The 26,422-nt window shown below is 47.1% G+C and overlaps 1 protein-coding gene across 5 annotated transcripts in view; it reads right to left on the bottom strand.

Moving 5' to 3' along the window:
* Window positions 1-26,422, bottom strand: part of LOC135908774 (uncharacterized) — a 94,102-nt gene that overhangs the window by 32,252 nt on the left and 35,428 nt on the right. For 2 of the 5 annotated variants that reach the window (XM_070522410.1, XM_070522412.1), the window contains exon 3: window positions 22,606-22,846. The gene's annotated coding sequence lies outside the window, so the exon portion shown is untranslated. Of the gene's footprint in view, window positions 1-12,710; window positions 12,778-17,829; window positions 18,084-22,605; window positions 22,847-23,389; window positions 23,451-26,422 lie in introns of those variants that run through there. The other 3 variants (XM_070522411.1, XM_070522413.1, XM_065440617.2) reach the window with 3 other exon arrangements.

Raw genomic sequence — 26,422 nt, 5'->3', positions numbered from 1 at the left:
CAAGAAACTCAAACTAACTGTGCCATGGTATGCTTAGTTTTATATTTAACTGTTTATTACGGCAGTTTAACATTGTAAATGCATATCTATTTTATAAATTTATACCCTAATATTGCGCACTTCAGAAGACGCTGTCATCGACATCATCGGGTCAAATGTCATTAAATTTGGTCGTGTGGCAGCTCTGCCGAAAAAAATGTCATTCGGGAACTTAAGGCCTTAACTCCTGAATGCCATTTTATGTGCCCGTGTGGCACGGGTATAAGTCGAGTTACCTGCCTTTCTTCAATCCCGACAAATGCGGCCACGTAGCTTTTTATCGATGGCCACTAACTTAAAGAGAACAGTTTTAACAAAGTACTGTAACTTTACATAAATATAGCCATGAGGTTTGGTCGCGGGACATGCGTGCGCATGCGCAAGGCTAATAATGTAATAATGTAAAAAAAATTGGAGGACGCTTAAGCTTCGCCTTTAAGAGTGGAACGCGATAGCGTTATCGCGCCCCGTTAGCACAGCCCGCTCATTCGCTCGGCATGCTCCTGAGCCACACGCAGCGTTCGGCGCGGCAACGAAACGTGCGCCTGAGCAAGCGGAACGAACCAAATAACTCGGTGTCTCGGAGGGAGAAACGATCTACGCGAGCCAAACGTCATGATCGGCTCGGACAGCCGGGCCGCGACGGGCCATGAAGGCGGACGCGATCATGGGGCTGACGCCTCGATGGGATCGTCCTCTATCTGACGCCTCGGAAGCAGCTCGGCACACATCGCAGGGGACGCTTTCCCATCAGACGCGCTACGGCGCAGCGATCACGCCAGAGGCGTCCAACATCGGACGCTGCACCTAGGAATCGCGCTTTGAGCGGAAAGAGGAGCCGCGTCGCCTAAACACGAAGGTTCGAGTGACGCACGCTGGAAGTTGCAAGGGGAGAGAGCGAGAAAACTTATCAAACGCAAGGGTATTGGGGCATCCTCGCACTGGTCTCAGCACTGCCCGAAGGGCAGAAGCGGGCGAGTGGCGCGCCACGTGTCGGGACAGCGAAATATGGCTCTGCGTGCGCGCATAACTGTAGCGGAAACGTACTTCGCTTCTCGTTGAACTGCGACTTCTGTAATTTACATGCTCATAATTACCGATATACACCGCAGCATAAGCTTCTACGGCACGTTTCTAATCAGGCAATACCGCATTCACTAGAGGCCATTTTATCCCGCTTTGAATCATCACAGTACAAATCCCAAAAGGGAAAGATAGAAACATGTTAGTTATAATAACAGGACACAGGCCAATCACGTTGACAAATGTAGACTACAAGGTTTTCATGAAAGCCCTTGCATCAAGGCTGCAGGGAGTCATATGGAAGTTAGTTGAGCCGCATCAGACATGCGGCATCAGGGGTAGGAAAATATTTACAAATATTCATACAGCTAGAAGCATTTTAGAACATTGCGATAGCGCTCTCCTCAAGGTAGCGATGCTGCAAATAGATCTAGCTAAGGCTTTTGACATGGTACCACGTAGTGTTCTCTTTTTATTAATTAATTATGTGGGACTTGGGGGTTCCGTCATGTGTAAAGACATCAAAATGGCATATCAAAGCTCAGGTACCAATTTAATTGTTAATGGTGAACTCTCACAGCGCATACAAGTACTCTCTTCCATTCGACAGGGTTGTTTGTAAAGTCCTTTACTTTTTGCTTTATTTTGGGAGCCGCTCTGTAGAAAAATAGTTAATAGTACAGAAATCAGTGGTTTTAAGATACAGTCCTGTGAAGCACGTGTTCTAGCTTATGCCAATGACGTTGCCCTATTTTCTGAAGATAGGGAGAGTGTTAGCGCATTATTAAGAATTACTGAAAGGTTTTGCGAGAAAAGCGGTAGTGAAATCAATAAGCAAAAGTGTATTGGTCTCTGGCATGTCCATTGGAATGCCACGCCCGGTGTTTTTGAAAACATCTGGTGGCTCACGACGCCTAGCACTTACGTGGGGGTGCCTTTGGATGGGTATAGTAAGAACGAGTCACTCTGGCTCGAAAAAACGGATGAAATGCGTGCGATGGCCGAAGCATGGGGTGGCCGCGAATTGTCGATTTTTGCACGTGCCGCTATTTGTAACGTTTTTCGCGCTGCGAAAATTATGCATCTTCTGCAGGCACTGTAATGTACAAGTAAGCACACTCAATAATTTCACCGAATCTTTGCCACGTTTATCTGGTGTTCTACGTGGGAGCGAACATCAAGGACAAATTTGTTTCGTCGAGTAAAGAAAGGTGGTCTGTCGGTGTGCCACTTGTTTCTTCAACAAGTTGTATCACGTTTGATGTTGATAAGGCGCGAAAGAGACCCGTTTCTGTGCTGTTTTTTTTTCGAGCCATGTTAGCAGTTTCTATGGCTGATGTTTTTGTTTCTTCAGCCATTGGCCCTTATTACACAATTTCAAGGTTCTTGCGTGAAGCTGTAACGTCCTATCGTTTCCTTGGGGCGCGATTTTCTCTTGAGTACCTCCCCAATGTAAAAAGAAAGTGACTTATGAAGGATCTCATTGAAAGTGCGTTCCCTGTTCCATTGTATCGGTTAATGTTTCAAGAAGGGCCTGGGCAAGACGTACTTAAAAGGGTTAAAAATATGTGGATACCGGCAAACGTTAAATCATTCTTCTTCAAGCTTCACACGGGAAACTTGCCTGTTGAAACGTGGTTAGAGGAAAGAGGAACTTATGTGCCATGGGGAAGCAGATGCTTTCTGTGCAACAAAGCTGAAACGATCGAACATGCTTTCATTTATTGTAATAATGCCATATTCTTTTGCGATATATTACAAAGAACGTTAAAGATAGACCTACCCCTCAATCCACAAGGCATTCGTTTTTTACCACCTGAACGCGAATTTGAACAGATGGATGTTATCTTTTCACTTGGGATGCACGCAGTCTGGCGTAACTCTTTTGAAGCTTGTAGCCAAGCTGGAAACAAAGAAAAAAAACTCGTGGCTCAGTGGTAGCGTCTCCGTCTCACACTACGGGGACCCTGGTTTGATTCCCATCTTGCAAGTTGTTTTTTTTTTAATTATGAAGTGTATTCCGAGATTTATCGGTCATGGCCAACGCCACCCCAGACGACACCGGCTTTTCTGCGCCAGGAGCTCCTTAACGCTGTCGCGTTAAAATATGCGTGGCTCTGCTATTGCAAACACCAGACCAGTGAAGCTGAGGGAAGGCCAGTAAAGTAGTGCGCAACCGCACACAAGAGACACGAGCGCCGGCAACGCGTACCTACGGCGTCCGCCAAAGGCATCTACTACGGCGTCTGCGATTCGCGTGGCCAACGCCGTAGTAGACGCCGCGTTGTCTGCACTCTGTACGGAGTGGCGGGCGAGGAGGACATCGAGCCACCTAGCAACCGCCGGAGAAGAACGCTCCGTCTCCCGCGGCTGAACCCCCGCTACACGCGCCACAGGAGAGTATTGAGAGGGTGTTGGGAGAGGGCGCGCACGCGGACCGGGTTCCTCGCTCGCATGCGCGCCGCTCTTTCTCTCCCACTAGGCTCCACCCACTCTCACCGCGTCGCTGTGCTCGGCGATGCTATTTTACACTCTGTTTTTACTCCCCCTCAGCTCTTTCTTGCCCAGCTCGGTGAAACTGCGCACGTCATGAGAAACCCAGTGAGGTTCTAATAGCTCCACTGTAAAAGGTAATACCGGCGCCCGCATCACCATTCGTATATATGATAGCACCACGCTTCAGGCTCACTGACAAGTGCAGCACGTCGGTGTCACGCCTAGGCGGTGCACGGCATAAGACGAATAACAAATCTGCGGCCTTTGACAGCGCCCAGTGCAAGTATTAGATTGCTTAAGCTTGGCGTTTACTGGCAGTTCTGCACAGATTAGCGGTTCCTCACAGTTGCTGAGTAGGAATGCTCACTGTACATGTGCAAACGCTCACGCCAGCAGCTGAATGGAGTACGCGGATCTTGCTCGGATGCGAAGTGAGCAGAGCCTGCCCGTGCATCTGTTTGGATTAAGCATACTCCAGCGATGCAGACTGCGAGTCGCCGCCTGTCTGACATACGCGTTTGTCCCTATGCGAGATCAAAAAGCTTTTCAGCATGCCTGAGCGCTTGAAATGCAAGCTAAAACATTGGCTATAAAACTGTGCAAAACGTCTGTGTGTACTTTTTGGAACAGTCAGTCTAAATATACAACACCCAACTCCATCAAAATTATCCTTCTTGCATGGGGCAATTTCACGCATTTTCTCTGCACGCAACCCCAATGCATTGACTGGCTGACTGGCCAATGAGTGACTTGCTTGATTCGCTCTGCATATGCGCAAGCGAGGGACCGCGCCTGCAAGTGATCAACCTTAGTGAGCTATACGTTTTCTGCCTTTTCTGAAGATGCACTCAAAAACTTTTCGGCAGTACCAATCTCACGATGACGGTCAAGAGTAATTTCCTTAGCACTGAATCAACATAACGACACAATGAACTGCCACCATGGAAACTAGTTATGTATGAGGCGTGTACTGCACAGGGGCTCCTCTCTCGTGCTTCGATGATGATGATAGATTTATTGATATGCACTTTGAAACGAGCTGGTGACCAATGGTCACCTAGCGTTTTTGAGTTAATCGTGTATGCTATACATCCTTTTTATTCTAGCATTTTTGTGTACATCTCCATGATTCTTTCACTTCCTCAATACTCTACAATCTACCTTGTAGCGCTGCCTTTGAATGAAATGAATCTGGTCGTATTAATTCTCTTCCCTTATTTTTTTCCGCCAATACTAGGGTTCGTTTCTTGCTTATTCTAACTCTTACCAGTTCATACCAGCTCTTCCAGTTGCAGTTCCATACCATACCAGTTCTTACCAGCTCATACGTTCGTCCACATTAAATCCAAGCGTTTCGCGAAGGTGCACGTTACCTACGGGTCTTACTGTGTGAAGACCTTCAAATTTTATTAGAATGTTCTGAGTGGTCTACAGATTTTCACTGCAGCATGCACATGCTTAATCTTGTAGAGATTATTTGCTCCGGTATGTTTTTATCTTTAGGCAACCAGCTAGAGAACCAAATAGCAATGCACTTCCCTTTCTGTTGTCGTATAGACTTTCCTTTGTAATTTATTTCTTCCCATTGTTGTAAACTTCCATGATCCTTTTGTTTCCACTCTTTGCATCCAATTCACTTTGTTTTTTGTCGTTTTCTTTTTTATGACTACCTGGTTGTCTACACTTTCTATTACCCTGTACTTGATTGCCAATTTTCTTTACTTTTTCCTCTATTTTGTATCCAAGCATCTGAAGGTGTATATGCTTGTGCACTCTATCGGCCCATTTATTTTCACATATGTTCCTGAGGCTTTCTTCAAACCCAATTTCGCTCTCCGCTTCCCTGACTTCAAAAGAGACCGCCCCCGTATCACTCTGCACTCGATTGTGGTTTTACTGTGGGCTCCCGAGGCCAACCGGCCTCCCAATTCTGTGGTGAACTTCCAATCCCGACAAAATAGTTTATTTTAACCACGGAATCACTTCATTAAGAACAGTCGGTGCCATCTAGCGCCAACGCGGCGAAAGCTGCACGTGGCCTCCGAAATGCATGGCGCGCCCATGCATGCGAATGCATTGAGAAACGCGCCAGGGGCAGCTAGTCTCCTCTCTCGCGCTGGTTTTTAAGCATGCCGCGCCATCTAATAGCGCAGCCGAGAATGGCACGTATGACCTTCTAGAGTGAGGTCACTGTACATTGAGAACACTGTACATTATTCCCTCTATTGCAGCACAGCCATTTTAGACCCTTTCACTGTTTATAAACATAGGCCCTGGGCGGCTTTCGGTTTTGCTCATTGACGTAGGCCGCTAAATTTAGCGAGCAAGAAAGGCATTGGCTGCCCATTTATTGGCTCCGATATTGACTAGCGAGAGTTCGTTAAAGTCTAAGCTCGGAGATTTCAACACTTTTCTTCTTAACATAGGAACAATTTTAAAGTGAATGTTGCCCTTAGTTACACGAAAATTTATATGTATCTGTCTTGATGTGTAATGTGCATGTCTTTTATCTGAAAACTTTGAAATAGACTGTCCGCCACTGAAGAACTTAAAAACCCGATTTGTGTTCCGGCGCAGTAGACTGCTAAGGCCCGTGACCGGAAGTTTCTTGTGGGCGCACTCTCGCTGCACTTATCGCGCGAGTGAGACCCAAATTGCCGAGATCTTCATTAATGAGCGGCACCTACTTGCATCATCACACACCTCACCAACGCGTTGGCATGAACGACGTTCACTGAAAAGTGTCACATACCCAGTGCGTTTATCGCACAGTCTGCTTAAGCATCGGGTTGCTGTCATTGAGGAACACGAATGACGCAACTGCACCCAACATCGCAGAAATTCAAACGATCGTGTTTGTCATCCTAGAGTGACACACACCTACTGGTACCCAGTGCTCCAAGTCGGGCGTCATGAAGTTTTACTGAAGAACGGTATATACCCAGTCCCCCATCTACAGGAATACATCATGTAACCGCGCAACCACAATGCACGAGGAAAGAAACACACAGGACCGGCGCGGAAAGGCGTGCCTGTCCAGTGTGTTTCTTTCCTCGTTCGTTGTCGATGCGCGGTTACGTGATGCATTCCAATATCGACCACCAACTAGCCCGCCTCTCCCTGTTAAATATGTTACCCCCTCTACAGCGGCCCATGTGGGCGGGAATAATGTTCGGTGAAAAAGGGCAGGTATGAACACATGGACCCATGCTCAGTGACTCAAGTTGTTCTAGCGGTTTGTTGCTAATTCTGTATCTTCAGCACAGCAGCCCGATACTCTAACCATTAGACCATGGGCTAGACAGTGACCTAGGTTTGCAGGAAAACGGCTTTCTAGCTAGCTAGTAGATAGATAGATAGATAGATAGATAGATAGATAGATAGATAGATAGATAGATAGATAGATAGATAGATAGATAGATAGATAGATAGATAGATAGATAGATAGATAGATAGATAGATAGATAGATAGATAGATAGATAGATAGATAGATAGATAGATAGATAGATAGATAGATAGATAGATAGATAGATAGATAGATAGATAGATAGATAGATAGATAGATAGATAGATAGATAGATAGATAGATAGATAGATAGATAGATAGATAGATAGATAGATAGATAGATAGATAGATAGATAGATAGATAACCCCTGGAAAGTCTGAAGCAAGTCTGAAGTCTGATCCAAGCAGGCTGAAGAAGTCTGAAGTCTTATCCAAGCCGGCTCAGCTCGAGTCGACATCTGACTACTGCAACACATTCGCAGATGCCGCTACATAGGTGTCGTCTGTTCTGATATGCATTAGCACTAATAGGCCTCTCAAAGGGCCTATTGAATAGCAGCACATACGCAGTGGCTCACACCAAGTATAGGTATTGCCACGTTCTCAGCATAGCACACTTAGAGGAACATACTCAAATTGACGTCATAGCGGTTCATTGGAGAGAGTCACAAGCAGTGGCACATGTTCAGTGTCAAACACAACAGATGGGGTTGAGAGGTCCGTCAAAGAGCGGAACATACCCATTGGACCAAGTCACACCTATCCACTGGCATAGACACCGTAACAAACAGAGGCGCATACCGTAGTTAGCGTCAAATAGGTTCATTGAAGAGTGGTACATACCCAGCGGCACGTACCCAGTGGTATGCACAAAAGTTGCCGTAAAAGAGTTTAGTTATAGGTGAAACGTATCCAGGGCTCATTCGCAATGGCGCATGCTCGGAGTCACACGCGCACTGTAACACATTTCGATTGGCACATAGCTAGCCACTCCATGTTACATACATATTGCCAAATACCCAGTAGCCTCAAGTGACACATTGCTTTAGACTGCACTACCCTGCGGCGCGACCAACGAAAACGCGGAAATACACAAAAAATAGCCGAACACGGAGAAGAATGCTTTGCAATATTCAACTCTCAAAGGCACTGAAACGCGCAATTGCCATGTATGCTGGGAGTCCATCCGGGTGCTGCACTGAGCGCTTCTCCGCCGTTGCTAGGAACGCTCCATGTCCTCGTTGCAACTGCACGGGCCTTAATAATTGTGACTTTTACATTACGGTGAAGCTTAAACGTTATAGCATGGTGTAGCGTTCCCTAGAGGCGTCTCAGAACAACGGCTTGGGGAGAAGCGCGGCCAATGGCATTCCAGGCGCCGCACCTCGATGGTGTGAGAAATGAGGCCAAATAAAAACCGTCCGCGTTTATCAAGGCCTAAAGAAAGGGTTCGAGAGATGTACCATGACGTTTACTCTGCGTCCTGCTCAAACGATATATACATCACCTTGGGGTATGCACACAGCTTCTCAGGAAGGAAAAACGTTGTCAGAGCACGCAACGTTCTTGATAGCTGCTGAAGCCAGAAAGCCTGGTTTCGGCCGAGCCGGTTGAGTGGAGCGTGATTGTTCGTCCACTTTGCTTCGTCGCTTTTGCAGCCAAACTCATTGCGCGTCTCTGGAGACCTATACTCGCGGACATTTTGCTGTGTCAAAGAAGGGGAAAATACGGGCGCTTATCTGCTGCACAGCGCCAAGTATTCCGCCAGCGTTTGACAGTGCTTTTGGTTGCTCGGAAAAGACGCTGAATCGATGCAGCTTCACGTGCCACAGTTCCACATTTCTGCAGACACGAAAGAGAAAAGGCGCCAAAAAAGTAAATATTTACATTCAGTGGTGTGTTTCACTTTATTTAACCATTGCTAATAAGGTGTCTATGTTTTCTCTTCCCCAGCTTAAACAAACGTGGATGACAACGCGGGACTCTATTCAGAAGCGCTCTCACTTGTGCAAGCTTTGCCTCGGTAGCTTTCTTTTCATTGCCACACAACGGTGTCCGCGAGTATAATATCAATGCGTTGGTCGCGCACGCCGTCGATGGCGGGACAATATGATGGCAGCGCCGACTGCACGAACGCACTTCGCGCATCCATGTAATTGCTGTATTAACGCGACAGCGTTAAGGAGCCCATGTCGCAGAAAAGCCGGTGTCGTCGGTGTCAGCGTCAGCGGCGTTGGCCGTGAGCGATAAATCCCAGCAGGCACTTCATCAATAAAAAACAACATGCAAGATGGGCTGGGTGGGAATCGAACCAGGGTCTCCGGAGTGTGAGACGGAGACGCTACCACTAAGCCACGAGTTCCATGCTTCAAAGCGGTACAAAAGCGCCTCTAGTGAATGCGGTGTTGCCTTAGAAACAAGCTGTTTCTAAGGATCGGGCGTGCGTCGCTTGCTAAAGCGCACATTTCGTTGCCGCGCCGAACGCTGCGTTGCTCGACGCTCACCGCGTCCGATGCGGGACGCGCAGTCGCTGCGCCGTAGCCCATTGTCTTACACCCCTTGGCGGCTCGACGGGAACGCTGTAGCGTTCCACTCTTGAAGGTGAAGCTTAAGCGTCCTCCAATTTTCTATACTCCGTTTCATACATGGTGCAACACTGTGGAAGCCACGCAGGTAGTGCGGTCTAAAAATTTTATCCCTCCGCGCGTTCAGTCAATGCTTCGCTTGGCTCCAGACGCGTTTGCTTGCGCAAGCAGGCACGTGAGGTTGCCGCGACGGGATGCAAATAAAAAGAAAACGAAAAGCAAATTTGTATAAAACAACGCTTTAGCAGCCGAATGAGTGCATGGTTTGCCCACTTCTAAAGGTCTTGTTTTCATTCAGAACTGACCTTACCTAAAGAACAATTTGACCAAAATCGGTCAGAAGACTACGAACTGTTTTTAAGTGCGAACGCAGCCACTGAAAAAAGTTCCTCTAGCCTCCACAGCGTTGCACCTGATGTATGAAACTGAGCATTGTATCAGAGCAACACACAAGCAGTATTCTTGGCAGATGGTTCTGCCACGGCAGGCACAAATTTCCACACCGCGGAAGAAACGCCCAGCGTGTGCTGACAGGGTGGGAGATCCATACGCGTTCGGCACTACTTCGGAATAATTGGAGACATTACAGCTGTGCGGAGATAAGTAGCTTAAATCGTGAGCGTCGGCTGTTCGAGTGAATTTCCCGTTGAAGGGCATTTTGATGCACAGGTGGCGAGACTGGTCACGCTGTCTGTTATTCTGTCTCTCTCTTGTTTTTCCTTGCAGCAGCCACCACTTCCGCTCAGTTAACTCGCTTCCCCTTTCTTGATTTTTGCTTGTCAGTACACTTATTATGTTATCGCTGTGAAGCCCAATAACAGATATTTAACGAGCACTAAGCACCGGTAGCATCCAGATGCTACCGGTGCTTAACATACGGAGACGGAATTGTAACGGTGTCCTTATTTAGGCTATCCGGATGCTTGAACAAGAAACCGCGTAAAATGTGTAAACGTTCCTCCTGAAACACTGGGACACAAGCCCAGCATAGCGTTTGCACAACGTAACGTGAAGGCTGTTTAACATGGCGTGCTTTTCAGTCAGCGACACAGCGAACTCCGTCGCTCAGCGACCGCCACGACGTCGTGGGCTCTCCGCGACTGGCTTCCAACAAGTTGGTCGCACCGTCGCTGAGTCGCTGCGATCTCTGCGATGTGGGACGGACCGTGTGTGACGAAACAAAGCGCCATAAAAATAGGCGCTTTCCTGTTTTGCTGCGCGTTGGTATCTCACTGGAGGAATGTCGCGTGCCAATTTTAGTTATGTTTTAATAGGGCGCACCCACCAGGGCCTGCGCCTTAGGAGCTTCAGAAACATTTTTGTTTTCTTGCACTTACAGAATTCGTTTAAAACGAGAAGCTGCACGCTATCCATGCCGCCCCCGTCGTCAACCTTTTCGTCGCTACAAATTGTGCCATCTGCTTATACATGCACACTCAATAGTAGCTTGTTCTTCTGCAAAAGCAAATACTCGTCCAGAAAAAAAGTTCTGGCTTCCACAGTAGCAACGAGACTAAAGTGTACTAAACGGAACCACGCTACCGATGCCGCACAAACCGCACGTTTACTATTGCGGTTTTGTGCATCCTCTCATTCACCGCATGTGCAAGCTGTTGGAAAGTCTCAACGCTTTTAAACATTAAAAAATGGTGTACTTATTCTATTATCGAATGATAATAGGAAAATCTTTTCCACGTTGCTCTTATTTAACGATGCAGGCATGGATACTTCGGGAGCAGGGACAACCTTGCGCATCGCTGCGACGTAAAATCGCGCTGCCGCAAACGCATGTGAAAGCTGTCAGCGAAAATCACTCCGCGACGTGGGCGGCAGAATGATTTCTTTCGCCCTAATCGCGTCGTGTGAAACAGCATTCACGCTTCAAAATAAATAATGAAATTCGGCACAGACGCCTAAGGCTGCTTATGTGTAGATTGTAGGGCTTGGAATGTCACGAACTCGCTCATTATATACCCGCATGACGTGGCTCCTCGTCCTCCGCAATGGCTGCGCCACCACGTGCCCAATGACACAAGCACTACGCCACACGTTTATTCGGCCCGATGGCTGTGACGTTACGTTTGCAATGGCGCGCGAACTTGGCACACCTCTTCTCAGCCGGAGCTGTCGGAGCTGCCGTGGCGACGGTGAAGCGGGCGCCTCTCGTACCGCGGAGGCCCGGTTTGGGTTCCCAGCCAGATTGAAATGCAGGAAATATTATTTTCAAAGCGATTAATTTACTTTGTCAACAGACAACTCTCTGAGAAATTTGACGTCCATCCGAGCATGTTTGATGTGTTCCTACTCTTCGCGCCCTTGGCCATTTTCGTTACCATCTTTCAGTCGCCTCCACCGGCTCTTCGCGTCATATGGCATATAATAGTTTCGCATTATTATTTATAAAGTCATTTTTACCAAATTCCAATATACGATTATACCTCCCAATGTCACAATTACTGGAACGGTCAACGCTCGCGCTTTAACTCTTATATCAGGCACGACTGTATGGTAATTAGCGATCAATCAGGGCGTTTCTATGAACCGGCCAGAAGTAGGTCGAGTTCAGCTATCTTGTCGGTATGTAATTGGCTTGTTTAGTTTATTTAAACCCTGTTCGATTGGACTAAACTCGCTCAGCCAGCCCGAACGTGTGGCGTAGGCTGGCCCAGCATGGCCCCATTGCAGCATGTTTGTATATACGGACGGATAGAGCAAGCCAGCGCCGAGACTTGCGCGACGCCACTAAAGCGTCAGCGTGATTATGCGCCGGCAACAGATATGATATCATGACACGCCAAAGACAAATACTATACAGTGCAACCCCATTGCAACGATAAGAGGCTTGAAATAAAACCACTGCAGACGGCACGCGCGAGTCGAAAGCACCGTTCGAACGCGCTGATGCTCAACGGCTCAACGGCTCAACGCTGCGGGCCGCTGTTCTCCAGACCCGCCAGGAGTGACTTCATCTCAATAAGGTCATGTTGGGTTCGATCAGCTCAATTTCTGATTCGACCCGCTGACGTAGGGGTTATATAAACGAGGCGGATGTAGAAGGATTCTTTGCAGGGTTCAATACGCCATTGCCGTGGTGACCCAGAAAGGGACGCAGATTCCTAGGGTATGTTCAATGTGGTCAATCGTGAAGACGCGTATTTCGCAGTCAAAGCGACGGAAGACATATCGCAGGAGCGGAATTATAGCTGCCTGCAATAGGAAACATTTTTGAACAGGAATCCAACCGCCTCACGGAATCTCCACGGAAGCTTGGTGTGCACACCAAGCTTCCTGCAGCGTCGCTGAAGACCCCGAAATCCCAGTTCAAGCAACCCTGTCTATGTGATCACCTGCATAAAACAATAACAGGCAAATAGTACTCGCGTCGGTATTTAGATAGAGCGAAACATTCTTGGTGTGATTGCATTATAAAGCATGTGTGTGTCGATATGAAGCATGGTTTTGGACGTATAAATACTCGTATTGAAGAGCACTACGTTATACAACGAAATAATTTTCTTCACCGCGACTTAGGTACAGGCTGGATATAATGCACATTTTTACATGCGGCATGCCATCTGATAGCATTATACGCATGGTGTCCCCCATGACCTGAGCCAAACAAAAAAAGCATGCAAATGCCACGTAGGTGGGCAGAACCAAGGTAATGTTGTAAGGCGCTTCGCTTGGATATACTCAGATTATTTTTTCCATGCCACCTAATCTGATTATCATTCTTAATTAGTTAAACAACTTCTCGAATATTATAATAAAATGAAAAGTGTCAGTAAGAAAACTGTAGAGCAACATGAAAAATTCGCGATATACTATCTGTTGCTTGATGCGTGCTACATAAAAGTGTTTTTCTGAGCGTGAAAGAAGAGTGCAAATACAGGCAAGATTGCCGCGTTTCTGGCCGCTCGTAGCACTTTGCGTATATTCGGGAGGCTTCTTGAAAGCTTGTAAAAACAGTTTTATGGAGCACGCATCGAGCAACGGAAGGCTGTTTCACGAGTTTCTCATGTAGCTCTATAATTTTCTCTTTGAACCTTTTCATCTAATTATGCTACTTGAGAAGTTGATTAACTGAAACTAACAATCTAATTAGCCGGAATGGAAAAATAGTCTGAGCATCAAGCAACGGCAAACAACATTACTTTGGTTCTGTCCAGCTACGTGGCATTTACATATTTTTAAAGTTTGGGTGTAGTACGTGGGACACCCGGTATATAGTGTCCTGTTGCACTCGTGGCGTGACCCATGCGTCGGTTTCTTATCGTGCAACTTTGGATCGAAATGCGCCAAGCGCCTCAAAGCGCTGGCTCAGCCGCAAGAAAGTGTGTTCGCCGCAAGAAAGTGTGAAAGCATGTGCCTCTGCTTCGGCAAAGGAGCTTAGACGAGTCAAATGCATGAATGTACCGGGGGGGGGGGGGGGGGGAGGGGAGGTATTCTGTAAGTGTCATCCTAGTGGACACGGTCATTTTGTCTGCTGCTGAAATTCTGATTGGCTGAGCTGGGGTACACGTGAGACGGAGACAGAGTCCTTCAGCCCATCAGCATTTCAGCAGCCGACAAAGTGTGCAGGTCCACTAAGTGGGCAATAAAAGAATAGCCCTCCAGGAGGCGTTAAAAGATTGTCTCAGAGAGTGCACACAAATACGATAGACTTTGGGCTATACGGAGGAAAAGGAATTTTGTCTACCTTGGGGGACTCACTGATTCATTTGTCGGCAGCCAAAAATTATGGATTATGTATTTCTAGATGTCTGTGAAACATTATTTTTATGGGATATCTTACAACGTACTCTCAGAAAGACCTACCTTTGGAAGCTTTCGGCAGAGAATTTTCGCCAATTGAAGATGAGGATAGTATTTCATTTGTCCTCTGTATGGTCTAGGGCCTCCGCATCACTTGGTGAACTAGGATGGCAGTTCGGAACGCTGACGTAGAAGTTAAGCCTACGAAACTATATTTCTAAGAAACGATCAGTAGAATGATAGAAGTGCACCAGTTTCGAAGCCCAGAGCCTGAATGCCTCCCAAAAGTTGAAGCATATTTAAACATGCGCGAAAATTTACTGGATCCCGCAATGCCAGTTACAAGAGAAGGTTCCCCCAAATGAATCTATTTCTGTATTTCCGCTGATCGTTGTCGCAATAAAAATTGAAGTGTCCGCGGTGTAATGGCTTCAATATCAGGCTTGTGCGCTAGAGATCCTGTGTTCGAATCTTGACATCGGAGATTTTATTATTTTTTATTTAATTATTTAAAACACCATGCTTTGGCAAAAAGGATGAGTTTGCAAACTCGCAAAGCCGCTTGATGCCAAAAGAACGAAGCTTAGGGAAAACCACGCACTATCCATCAGTCCTATACTACTTGAATTGCACTGGTTGCAACTCCCGTTGACACTAGCTCCTCATTTCTGTACAGCAATTATACGCTGTATATACGCTATACACTACATTATACGCTTAAACCAACGAACTCGTAAATTACTTTTTCGCTGCCCCATGCCCATGTGGCGCTATCTCTTCAAATGCGTTCGACGTCAGAGGCCAGATATGTACGCAAAAGTGCCTGGAACTTGGCAAGAAAGCTTCACGTGAAATAATATGCAGATCCCACGCACACGGGAATTGATGTTAGCGAACCCTTGTCTGCTCTTTGCGTTCACTGACGTTATTTGACGGTGATATATTGATGGTATACGAGAGCCGTGAAGGGATGTGAAAAATTACCTTGCCTGCTCCCCTTGTGTTGGTTGCTGTTGCTCCGCTCGACGCTACATGCGAGCCTTCGTCTCGTCGGGACTAAGTGCACGCTTCGGCGCCACTTTTGGGGCGCTATAACGTAAAACTGTTCCAAACTTTTCTATTCCGATTCTGCTATCAGCCCTCCACGATTGGTCAAAAACTTTTTTCGACCACGCCCACTTCACCTGTCTGTCACGCGACGTCTCGAAAATCGCCATACCTCCCCATCTGATATGATGTGTACACACTGATTACGCATGATTTGACAGAAAAAAAGAAAAACAGTTATTTCTTATTCGACCTCTTTTCGCCATTAGCCCTCGGCTATTGGTAAAAAGTTTTCGGGCTCCACCCACTTCACCTGCCTGTCACGCGAGGTCAAAAAACCGCACAAACTCACCGCGTCAAAGTGACGTGTGCGCGATAAAGATGGATTAATATGCCGCACAAAACTGAATTTTCTTCGGAATAGCCGCAGGCTGCCCCGCTCCAAAAGGAATAAAACATGGCTGCCGCCGATCGCTGAGACGCTGGCTACTCGCACCTGCCGGAGAACATGGGTGTATTTGCGTATAATAAAGCTTCTTGCGTGGCCATGTAATGTTTTCGAGCCCTTTCGACACGTTTACCACCTCATTCCGCCAATTCTACTTTGCTGAGGGTCAGTCTTAGCGCCATTCTTAAGCTTCCGTTGCATGCCGCCGTGATTTTCGACTAGCCACCACAAGCTCAGTAAGGGAAAGCCGACCAATCGCAGACGCCGGCACCACCCTCTTCATCCGGTTATCGATTTTCAGTGCACTGGCTCTGCCCCAGTGAATCCTTCTCCACTTGAGCGTTCTCCTCGCCTCTTGTCAGCCAATTAGATACGACAAGCCGCTCTGTGGAGGCAATGTTATTCGTTTTTCAAGCAACTAAAAGTGAGCTCCTAGGAATGAGGAGAGCGTTTGTTTGGTCTGTTCAGACAACCTTGCGGGTAACCGCCCGGTGCTTGCGCCGGTGGTTACGCAAATTTGACGTCAGGAGATTGGAATAGAAACATATTGGAATAGTTTTACGTTATAGGGCCCTTGGTTGTAGCGTTGTAGATCACAAAACTGCCTCCTCTCTCTCTCTCTATCCCCTCGCTGACATTCTCCCCACCTCCTCACTCTACTGTCCTTTCTGTTACGGGTGAGCAAGGAGACAAGCGCGGCAGCTCCTGGAAAGCGTTTGTGAGGGATCACGCCTAGCTAGGTGTCCTGAGGGCATTGTGCAGATGCGACGCGGTGTGAATCCTAACTGGAGTAGTCGGCCCGGACTACGAGCATGTAAACGCACACACAGGAGTCCCCGACCCATCCGATGCAGAGGCTCTTGCTATTCTCGAAGCAGTCACCCGGCCTCATCATCCTACCCAACGCATCTTAAGTCGCACCGATAGCCAAGATGCATGCCGCATGTCTCGCGACAACTTGCTACCTGAGCATATACACAGCCTACTTCAATGTCACTTAGATGCACACCCTTCGCTCTGTGTTACCTTGCAGTGGATACCTGGGCACCAAGGCATGGGGGGGGGGGGGAACTCCCGAGCTCATGAGCTCACCCACGTAGTTAGTTTTCCGGGTCCCCCGTGCCTATGGCCAGCCGAATTTAACCCAAGGGAACACAGACACACTTTGCACAAGGAGCGCACATCACTATTAAAGCAACTTTATGCCAATGCCGTCGCCTTTATTACTCCCTCTGTTAACCTTTCGCAAGAAGACAGCTCTATTCTCCGAAGACATCAAACAAACTCAATAGTGACTCCTCTTTTCCGTCACTGTATTCAAGGCCTACCTGGGCCGCCGAAATGCCCGAACTGCATGGAATATGCGTCCCTAGAGCATTGTCTATGGCTTTGCCCTCACACTCAACCCAAACTGCAGTCAGCCTTCTCTAACATTCCCACTACCATCAAGCCACGGTCATGGATGAACTGGCTCACTCCACGATTCCATGCAACTAACATTCTCCTGCCGGTGCTTATCCAGCACGCCAAAGACGCGTTAGGTGAGGACTGGTAGCTGACCGACCAGGGTTGAGCGCCGGACGCTGGCGTAAATATAAGTTTTTTTTTTCTCTCTCTCTTGACACGAGCTTCTCGGGCTGTCCTTCCTTTGTGCCACACTCGTATCATGCACCAACGCGATGACGTTAAGGGCTCCGTGTCGCAGAAAATCCGGTGTCGACACCGTAAGCGTCGCATGGCGAATAATTATTCTGAACGACAACCGCACAGGCCCTCCGCGTGGCCCATACCTTGTCTTAAATTCTTTACAAAGCTATTCTTCAGAATTCTGAGATTGACAAATCAACCCCTCAACCAATCAGGTTGCGGGGAATCGGGAAGGTGAACGTATCAAAAATATACGTCCGTGCTTTGCCGTCTGCTACCGGTGCCATCGCCAACGCCTGTAGCGTCAGCAGGTTCCGCAGTGTCTATCGTCGCGCCACACCGCGCAAATACGACGTAATGAACAAAATTTTGCTCGCGCACGCATCTTCGTTCGCATATATTGCAGCCTTTTGTCTCTGCTGGACGGAACTTATAACTAGAGTACAGAATATTGCTATTGTTTCAGAGTTGCTAGGTTATTTAGATGAAAAAAGTTTCTTACCTGCACTTTTACATTGAGTATCGACCACACTTGGCACAATAACAAGAAGACGCCGCCCCACTGGTTCACAGACGCGGGCTCTCCTTTGCTCGTGCCTATTCCTAAGCCAGCGTTTCTTGACAAACCTAATGAGGTCGATGAACGCGGCACACTTCTTCTTTGTCGTGGTATGCGAACCATAGAGTTTCCTACAAAAATTACTAGAGGGAACTCTGGCGCTGCAGTCGTTGTCCTACAATGAGAATGATGGGAAGTACATGGATTTGTCTGATCTTCGTGCTTGTGGATTCAGACGTTCTTGTGGCTTTGTATATTACGCTATATAAATCGTATTGCCGTATATTTCGGCGGAATTTATATTCTTCGAAGTGCAGAAGACGCCGGGAACGCGTACAATTGCTATTAATTGCAACGATTGAGCTTGTCCAGGTGGCCAAACCGGAACGCGCCAAGCGTCTCAAGGCACTGGCATGCCCGCAATAAATTCGTAAGGGCGTTTCATTCGCTTGTCGCTACATGCGTCCGTGGCCTAATAAATAAAGAAAAAAAATCGTCCGTGGCTTAATGGTTTCAATATCAGGCTTCTGCGCTAGAGTCCCTGTGTTCGAATCCTGTCGTCGGGCAATGTTAATGATGTTTATTTAATTATTTGTTGCGCAATACACTGTTGAAAATGACAAGTTTACAAAGTCACAAGGCCACTTGAAGCCAAAAGGACGAAGTTTAGGCAAATCCATGTACTTCCCATAATTCCCATGCTGGGACAACCGCTCCTATTGCAGCTCCCATAGACACTAGCGCCAGAGTTCCCTCTAGTAATTTTGTAGGAAACTCTATGATGCGAACATCTTCTGAAATAGACTCTCCAACCTGGGTCAGCTGGCGCTATGGGCGGATGGATGCTATGAGCGTCCCCTTTGAAACGGGGCGGTGGGTTGCGCTACCAACCTCTAGTTCATATCTTGCTTAATGCTCTCCCTACGTTTAAAAAAAAAAACAGACAAACACAAAGATTTTCCAGCATCAAGCCTTCTAAACCAGCAAGGGTTCTTTGCTTTTGTATGCATCCCTTGTCTGTGGTCTGCCAACTTCTACGCCAAAAAACCTCTAATCGCCCCTTACTAATCTGCGTCGCGGACATATTCACTTTCCCCTGTAATCCCTTACCAAAAGAGCTCCTGGAGGCCAGGTGAGACTAAACCGACAGCCAGATAGATATTTTCATATTACAGTAAAATATTTTCCGTATTTTCACTAGCTTTACCCCAGCAACTACAAGAAACCTTGGTGTACTTCCCTTTACGCTTTCTAAGGTATCCTGATCTCTCTTCGCAAAGCAAAAAGTTTCCCTTTTAGTTATGAATTATTTCTCCTGATTTTTGTTCCGCTTTGGTAGTTAGTGATAGCAGCTTTCTTTTCCACTACCGCCACCCAGGAAATCGGCACACCCTCTAACTTTGCGTCTTGCATTCTTTTTTGCCATTTTGATTACTATACCTGTCGTATACTTGCTGGTAAGCTTCCTACTGCTTTTCCTCCACTGTGAGTCAATATTTTTTTCTGTACAAATAACTGCACACTATGGCAACCCATTTACTTTCTTGCATATTCCATAACGATTCTTCAAAATCAATTTTAATGTCAGCTTCCCTCACTTCCAAACTTGTCCAGGACCCATCATCCTGCACGGCTTCATTTGTAGTCTTCCCGTGAGCTCCCAATGCGAGGCGTCCTACTGACCTTTGGTTGCCTTCGAGTCCTGCTTGTGCCCCTGATTTCAAGCAAACAACCACATTTCCTAAAGTAATTCCTGGAACCATTACACTTTTCTACATACCCCGGAGCACCTCTTACCTATTGTATCCCTATAACGCTCTGTGTTTCATTATGGCTGTGTTTCTCTTCCCATTTGCTGTTATTCTTTATTCCTATGTTTCCATACATCTATTGCCTTCATTGATCCATACACAAACGTATCTGTATTCTTTTACCCGAACTATGTCCCGGCCTTGTAGCGACACTGTCTGTTAATTGCTTTAAATAAATATCATAAAATCGATTGTAACGCAAAATTTTTGTTGTAAGTTCGCAAGTTTCTGTCCACAGATATTAGCCAAACGTTGCATATGACTTTGCTTTAAGCATGCAACACAATGTCGCCCTCATAAAACAAACGTGACCAACACAACATTTTTATGATGCAGCCTGTTACTGTGACCACAATTGCACTAACCACCATTTGTTTCCTTCTTAGTAGGTCCCCCCGACAGATTTTGCTTCGGTACCTCCGACTGTGCAGTTATACTTCACCTGTTTTTTTTTTTTACTACTGAATTTGATGAGGACCATCTACTTCATTTTACTAAATGAAATAAGTTCTACAGACGCTGCGCAGCATTGCCGCTGGCGAGAACAAACTCAAAATTCACCACCGCGCTTAGTCGCATCGCCGTGTTGTGCACGTGCTGCAAGATTGTCTCCCTTGCATCTGTTTGCAGAAGCCTGCCATACAGTGCCACAACAGTCTCGTAAACACGAAGATTTGACACCCACTACCACAATTATATATATCCATGCAGGCAGTGCGAAACCTAGATAACCATACGTCACTGCAGATTTTAGCAGGCTCAAGTAAATCGCCCTTCTTCGCTTTTCATGCCAAATATTTATCCGTGTCGTGCAGTCAGATGAGAGGCTTCTCGCCTGTAACCGGAAGCCATTCTTAAAGGAGAACGTGGTGCTTGTAAAGAGAACGTGGAGAAGTTATACAAGTCAAAAGTCAGGAGTAGCTCATGATTCTCATAAGTGCTACAGTACCCTTTGCCTCGAGTGGGTAATATTTCGCGAACCAAACAGCGCGAAAATTTTTACCGCATTGGACATACCCAAGGCTCACAACCAGCTGCGTTTAGACGAAGACAACAAGAAGAGAACTGTCCTCAACACTCATAAGGTTATCCTTCTGTTGAAAACGACTACTTTCAGCGCAAGTTATGTTCCAACCGTATTCGAGAGGCGAATGGACGGGCTGTTGGGATATATTCCAAGGGCGGGGGTTCATTTCGGTAATATCACGATGACAAAGAAGAATGTTATCTCATGAAAGGTTCTGAAGCGGGTGCGGGAGTACGTTCTTCGACTGCACAGGGACAATGCCAATTCCGGCAAGCTGAAGTCGCATTTATCGATCATCCTATAAACGCTAGGGGTATGCGCCCAATCTACATCATCAAAACCATTGTAGAAGCCCCAGCACCGGCTTTAGTGAATCAGCTGAAACTGTTATTTATTTAGGTCTTGTTTTGATTCATAGGTCTTGTGGATATTACGGGACAGCCTTGTCAAATCTTGCCAATACGTTCTCCTATACAAAATACCGTGTGGCAAAGTAATCAGGAAGACTGAAAAGCGCTTCAAATGAGGCTGCTAAGTTCCTGGCTCATTTTCATCCAGATAAGCCACTGCGACTTGAGTGCGACGTTTCCCAGCTGGTATTGCAGCAGTTCTGTCCAACCGTTTAAATCGTGCTTGAATCATCGGAATGTGCAAGATGCTGACAACAGCAAATCGCAATCACTCGCAGCTAGAAAAACTAAATTCTGGCGCATGTATTTAGCGTTGAAGAGATCAGGCACTACCTGTACGGACCTCGGTTCATGCTAGTGACGGGCACTAGTCCCTTGCCACTTGTTTAATGCAGGCAAAACAATACTATCGATTGCGACCGCGAGGGAACATTGTTGGGCATTATCCTTTAGCAAGTACCTTTACTATGCAGTGCCACAGAGGTAGTGAGGATTCAAATGCCGACGCCCACAGTCACTCTTGCCTCTGGCGGTTACAGAGCCGCCGAATGGCCATGTCAACGAACAGGAGTCCGTTTTCTAGCCCAATGCGTGGAGGAAATGGCAGTGTGCGCTCCTGTGAGTAATAATTGACTGGCTTAAGTTATTATTCTTCAACATACGGAAAAGTTCATTGCGGCTGGACGGCAACCATGCGTACCACAATATCACGAGAAGCTATGGGCGTACTTCAACAGAAGAATAAAGCTCGCCATAAGCAGCTATTTTATGTACTGGGAACATCGCATTGTTTTACCCATAGCCGCTGCCAATCGTATAGCTAAGTCGGTTGCATGAGGCACAACCCGGCAATACTTCCATGAAAATGACTGCTAAAAGCTGTTTTAACAGCTGATACTGGACTAGCATATGTAACGACTGGTTAAATCGTGCGTTTCATGTGCGCAGGCTGCGGCAATTCCACCAGCACAGATGCATGTACACAAATACATTTGGTGTTGCCGGCCACTAAGGAAAAGTCGTGTCGACTACGTGCAGACTTTGTAGGCCCGCAGAATGGACCATGATGTTGGTCGTCCTAGAAATGAAAGCAGAATAAATGGAAGTGATGCCAATAGAAAGTGCAGCATCGGAACGACAACCAAAGCACTACAGTCAACGTTTGCATAGTTCGGACTTTCAAAAACGTTCGTGTCCTACAATTGAACCAGTTTGCGGGCATGTTTTCTAGAGTTTCTCTCACGCAAAAACTTACAGCAACTGTTAACAGCACCTTATCGCACGCAACGTAAAGGATTAGTGAAAAAAGGTGTGCGCACGCTAATGAAAGGCCTAAAAAATCCAGGCAAGAGACCTAAAATTGTGGATAGGTCAGTCTGTCGGTATTGCCGAACACCCATCAAGGATGGCTAGTCCTCTGCAGAATATTTGTAGCATTAACAACTCAGAAGAAATACACAGAGCATCATACCCCATGAAAGGTTAGCACATAGCCAGCGGGCAGCATGCGGCACAACATGTTATGCAGGTGAGCCGTTTCCGATGTGCAGCTTGAGAAAGAGTCGCAGGTGGAACCCAGGCGTAGTGCATGGTGGACAATGTTCTTGCATGCGTGGACTCGGCGCAATGTCTTCAGCAATGACAGCTGGACCAAGGAAGACGTCGGGCTGGATCGGAAGACCACTACCCTGACGAGGTTACCAAGTGTGAGCCTGCATAAAACGATAGAATTATGTTTCAACATAGCCTGGAAGAAACCGGGGTGAAAGTTGGTCCTACACTGCATCCTCCACCTTTGCGAAGATCTACACGACTGCGTAGATAATCTGGATGTTTTGGATTTGAAGGGGGAAGATGAGAGTTGACATGGGCTAGCTGCAGCCAACAGAAATGGTCGACCATGGGCAGTGAGTTCACTTGGCTCAAGCACTTCTGAAGCTTGCGGCAAAGCAATTTATCGAGGTTCCGCTGATTTTGCGTCTGTTTCAAGGCGAAACCCGTGCAAATGATCGGGATGCGCATACCGCCGACAGCTTTCAACAACCACCGAAATAATTTTTCAGTCATGCATGGCGATTTCACCTACTTCGATTTGCCATACAACCATTTCATAACTTCACGTCGCACCAACCGCATCAAAACACAATCACCGACAGAACATGGCCGGGCGCTTATCTCACACACTTTCACTCACACCACTTTGTCCAGCAGTTCACTGTTAACATTTGTCTGAAGCAAAGAAACCGAGTACTAACATTGCGCAGGAGAAGTAGTTGAGCGGGTGTCTTTACCACGAAGGTATGGGGATCATACGGTCTGTAAAGGAAACGTATCACTTATGAGCTGAAAAGTTGGCTGTTCCCTTTGCCGTCAGCTTTCTCTGACACGCATCATGATTGTAAATAATTTCGTTACATTTTCTGATAATATTGAGACATACTCGCCGCGCCTGTCGTCAGGCAGCGAAAAGAAGATAGGCCTTGGTGGCAAACTTAGTTTGGCGTGTACTGAAACTGGCGTGTAAAGAAAGGCGTCAGGCAGGGAGATACGATCTCTACAATGCTATTCATAGCGTGTTTACAGGAGGTATTCAAAGGCCTGGATTGTGAAGAATCGGGGATAAAAAGTTAATGGAGAATACCTTAGAAGCTCGCGATTCGCTGATGATATTGCCTTGCTTAGTAACTCAGGGCACCAATTATAATGCATGCTCACTGACCTAGAGAGGCAAAGCAGAAGAGTGGGTCTAAAAATTAATCTGCAGAAAACTAAAGTAATGTTTAACAGTCTCGGAAGAGAACAGCAACTTACAATAGGCAGCGAGGCACTGGAAGTCGTAAGGGAATACATCTGCTTAGGGCAGGTAGTGACAGCGGATCCAGATCATGAGACGGAATTAATCAGAAGAGTAAGAATGGGCTGGGGTGCGTTTGGCAGGCATTCTCAGATCATGAACAGCAGGTTGCCATTATCCCTCAAGAGAAAAGTGTATAATAGCTGTGTCTTACCAGTACTCACCTACGGGGCAGAAACCTGGAGGCTTACGAAAAAGGTTCTACTCAAATTGAGGACGATGCAACGAGCTATGGAAAGAAGAATGATAGGTGTAACGTTAAGGGATAAGAAAAGAGCAGATTTGGTGAGGGAACAAACGCGAGTTAATGACATCTTACTTGAAATCAAGATAAAGAAATGGGCATGGGCAGGACATGTAATGAGGAGGGAAGATAACCGATGGTCATTAAGGGTTACGGATTGGATTCCAAGGGAAGGCAAGCGTAGCAGGGGGCGGCAGAAAGTTAGGTGGGCGGATGAGATTAAGAAGTTTGCAGGGACGACATGGCCACAATTAGTACATGACCGGATTGGTTGGAGAAGTATGGGACAGGCCTTTGGCCTGCAGTGGGCGTAACTAGGATGATGATGATGATGAATCTTACTGGGACAAGTATGTGACACTTTTTGTGACCCCGCAAAAACATATACCTTCTTTCGGCACTCGCGCTTGTCGAAAACGCGACGAGCGACTGCGAACAGCGATAACATGGCAATGTGTTGCTTGCGACGGCAGAACGCGCAAAAGATAAGACCAAGGAGCTCAAACGCCAAGAACTTGCAACTCGAAAATTCTGTTTTCTGAGCGGCTGAAAACAGGCTTTGCACCCAAGCATTTGTAATGAGTGCGAGTAGAACGAATTCTGCGAGCGTCGGGCATTATCTGTTCGAGAGCCTGTGCTGGGACCACCTTTGTGTATACGTAGCGCACTCTCGCGGTGGTTGAAGCGAAATTCTTTTGGAAACGCGCAGTCGCCCGTTTATTTATGCTCTAAAATCCAGGAAAAAATAGGGACCGGGAATGGGGGAATGCTTGTAAATCGGATGTTTTCGTGATATGTTCGATGTAGTTCCGGATGAGTCGGTTATTTTCTACGCCATTATGTAAAAGCGAATTGCCCTTTTTTCTAATGCCGCCGATTCATCACTTTCCCAAGGTTTGCCTCTATACGCGTTATTCCAATAAGGTGTTAATACCGACATGACACATGCTTGTGATTTACTTTCTTCAGCTGACGTTGTATGGCGGAGCTTTGTACGGGAACTATTGCTGCTTACCTGGCACCACAACGTTGGATGAATGCATGAAAAGCCCGAAACGAGCATTTATATGTACAGTAAAATAAACATTTCCTCGTCGCACAAGGTGTCTTGCGTCCTCTTTAGGAAATTACACGTGCGACATTTCCAATGGAGGCTTGTAAAGATCGTTTGCAATCTTTTTTACCTAATAATAAAACAATTCCGCACCAAGACCGCGCGCGGGTGAGCAGAAAAAGGAAGAAAAAAATGCTGCGGCGACCAGCGCAGCCGGCGTAAAGTGTTCTGGCCGGGCGTTCAAAATGCGCGCGCTCAAAACCGAATCCGGAAGTGTGGTTATGGTACTAATGTCGGCGGCTTGGTGCGCTGCAGTGAATTCGGCCGCTGGGCTCTGTGGGAATGTCCAATCTTGTTGAATCCTTTCTCTACGGTGACAGGACCGTCCTAGTCCGCGAGTGTCGCGGCCCTCGTTTAGGCAACAGTTGAAATCACCGAATATGAGCGTCCGGTAAGGCTCGAACATGTATGTGTCAACTGACTCAAATATCTGCGTTTCATTAGACTGGCGTGCGGGTGCACATATCACTGGGCCTCTTCGATTTTCGCAGTTCTGGCAGCCCGCTGGTAGCCAGACGGCAGCCAGCTAGTTCCGGTTCTGACAGGAAGTCACGTGGGCTGGGATCCCAAGACAACCCGAACCTGCCCGAAGTTTGCAAAATCGAACGCCGGTACAGCGGCCAAATGTAAACATGCTACCAGCATGGCAGCGACCGTCGAGGCCGACGCGCGCTCGGCGTAGTCGGCCCATTTATGCGTTGCCACCTTGAAAATGTATAGTTGCATTCAGGAATACGATCGCTTTCGCGCGACTCGTCGCAGGACGCGTACTGGGCCAAGCTCGCCTTGCGCAGCGCAACAGGTGGCCTCCGACGCGGCAGATGACAAGACGCGAAATCGTGATTGTATACTCGAAAGCGATAGCTGTAAGATCCCTGTTCGCAGCGATCACGTCGCCCACCGGCGACATTGATGAGTTGGCGCTGTATCATCACAAGAGATGAGAAAGCAGGTTATCGGGTACGTCTCATACGCATAAAATTTCGCGCCGACCTGCTTAGGCTTCGATTTCAGAAAGTTTGTTGTGGCTGATGGTGCTTCTCATTTAAGGAGCTCGACGCGGCTGGCGCGTGAAA

Source organism: Dermacentor albipictus, chromosome 7 (genome assembly GCF_038994185.2).
Source record: "Dermacentor albipictus isolate Rhodes 1998 colony chromosome 7, USDA_Dalb.pri_finalv2, whole genome shotgun sequence".
Taxonomy (NCBI): Eukaryota; Metazoa; Arthropoda; class Arachnida; order Ixodida; family Ixodidae; genus Dermacentor; species Dermacentor albipictus.
This window is presented reverse-complemented; position numbering and strand designations above follow the sequence as displayed.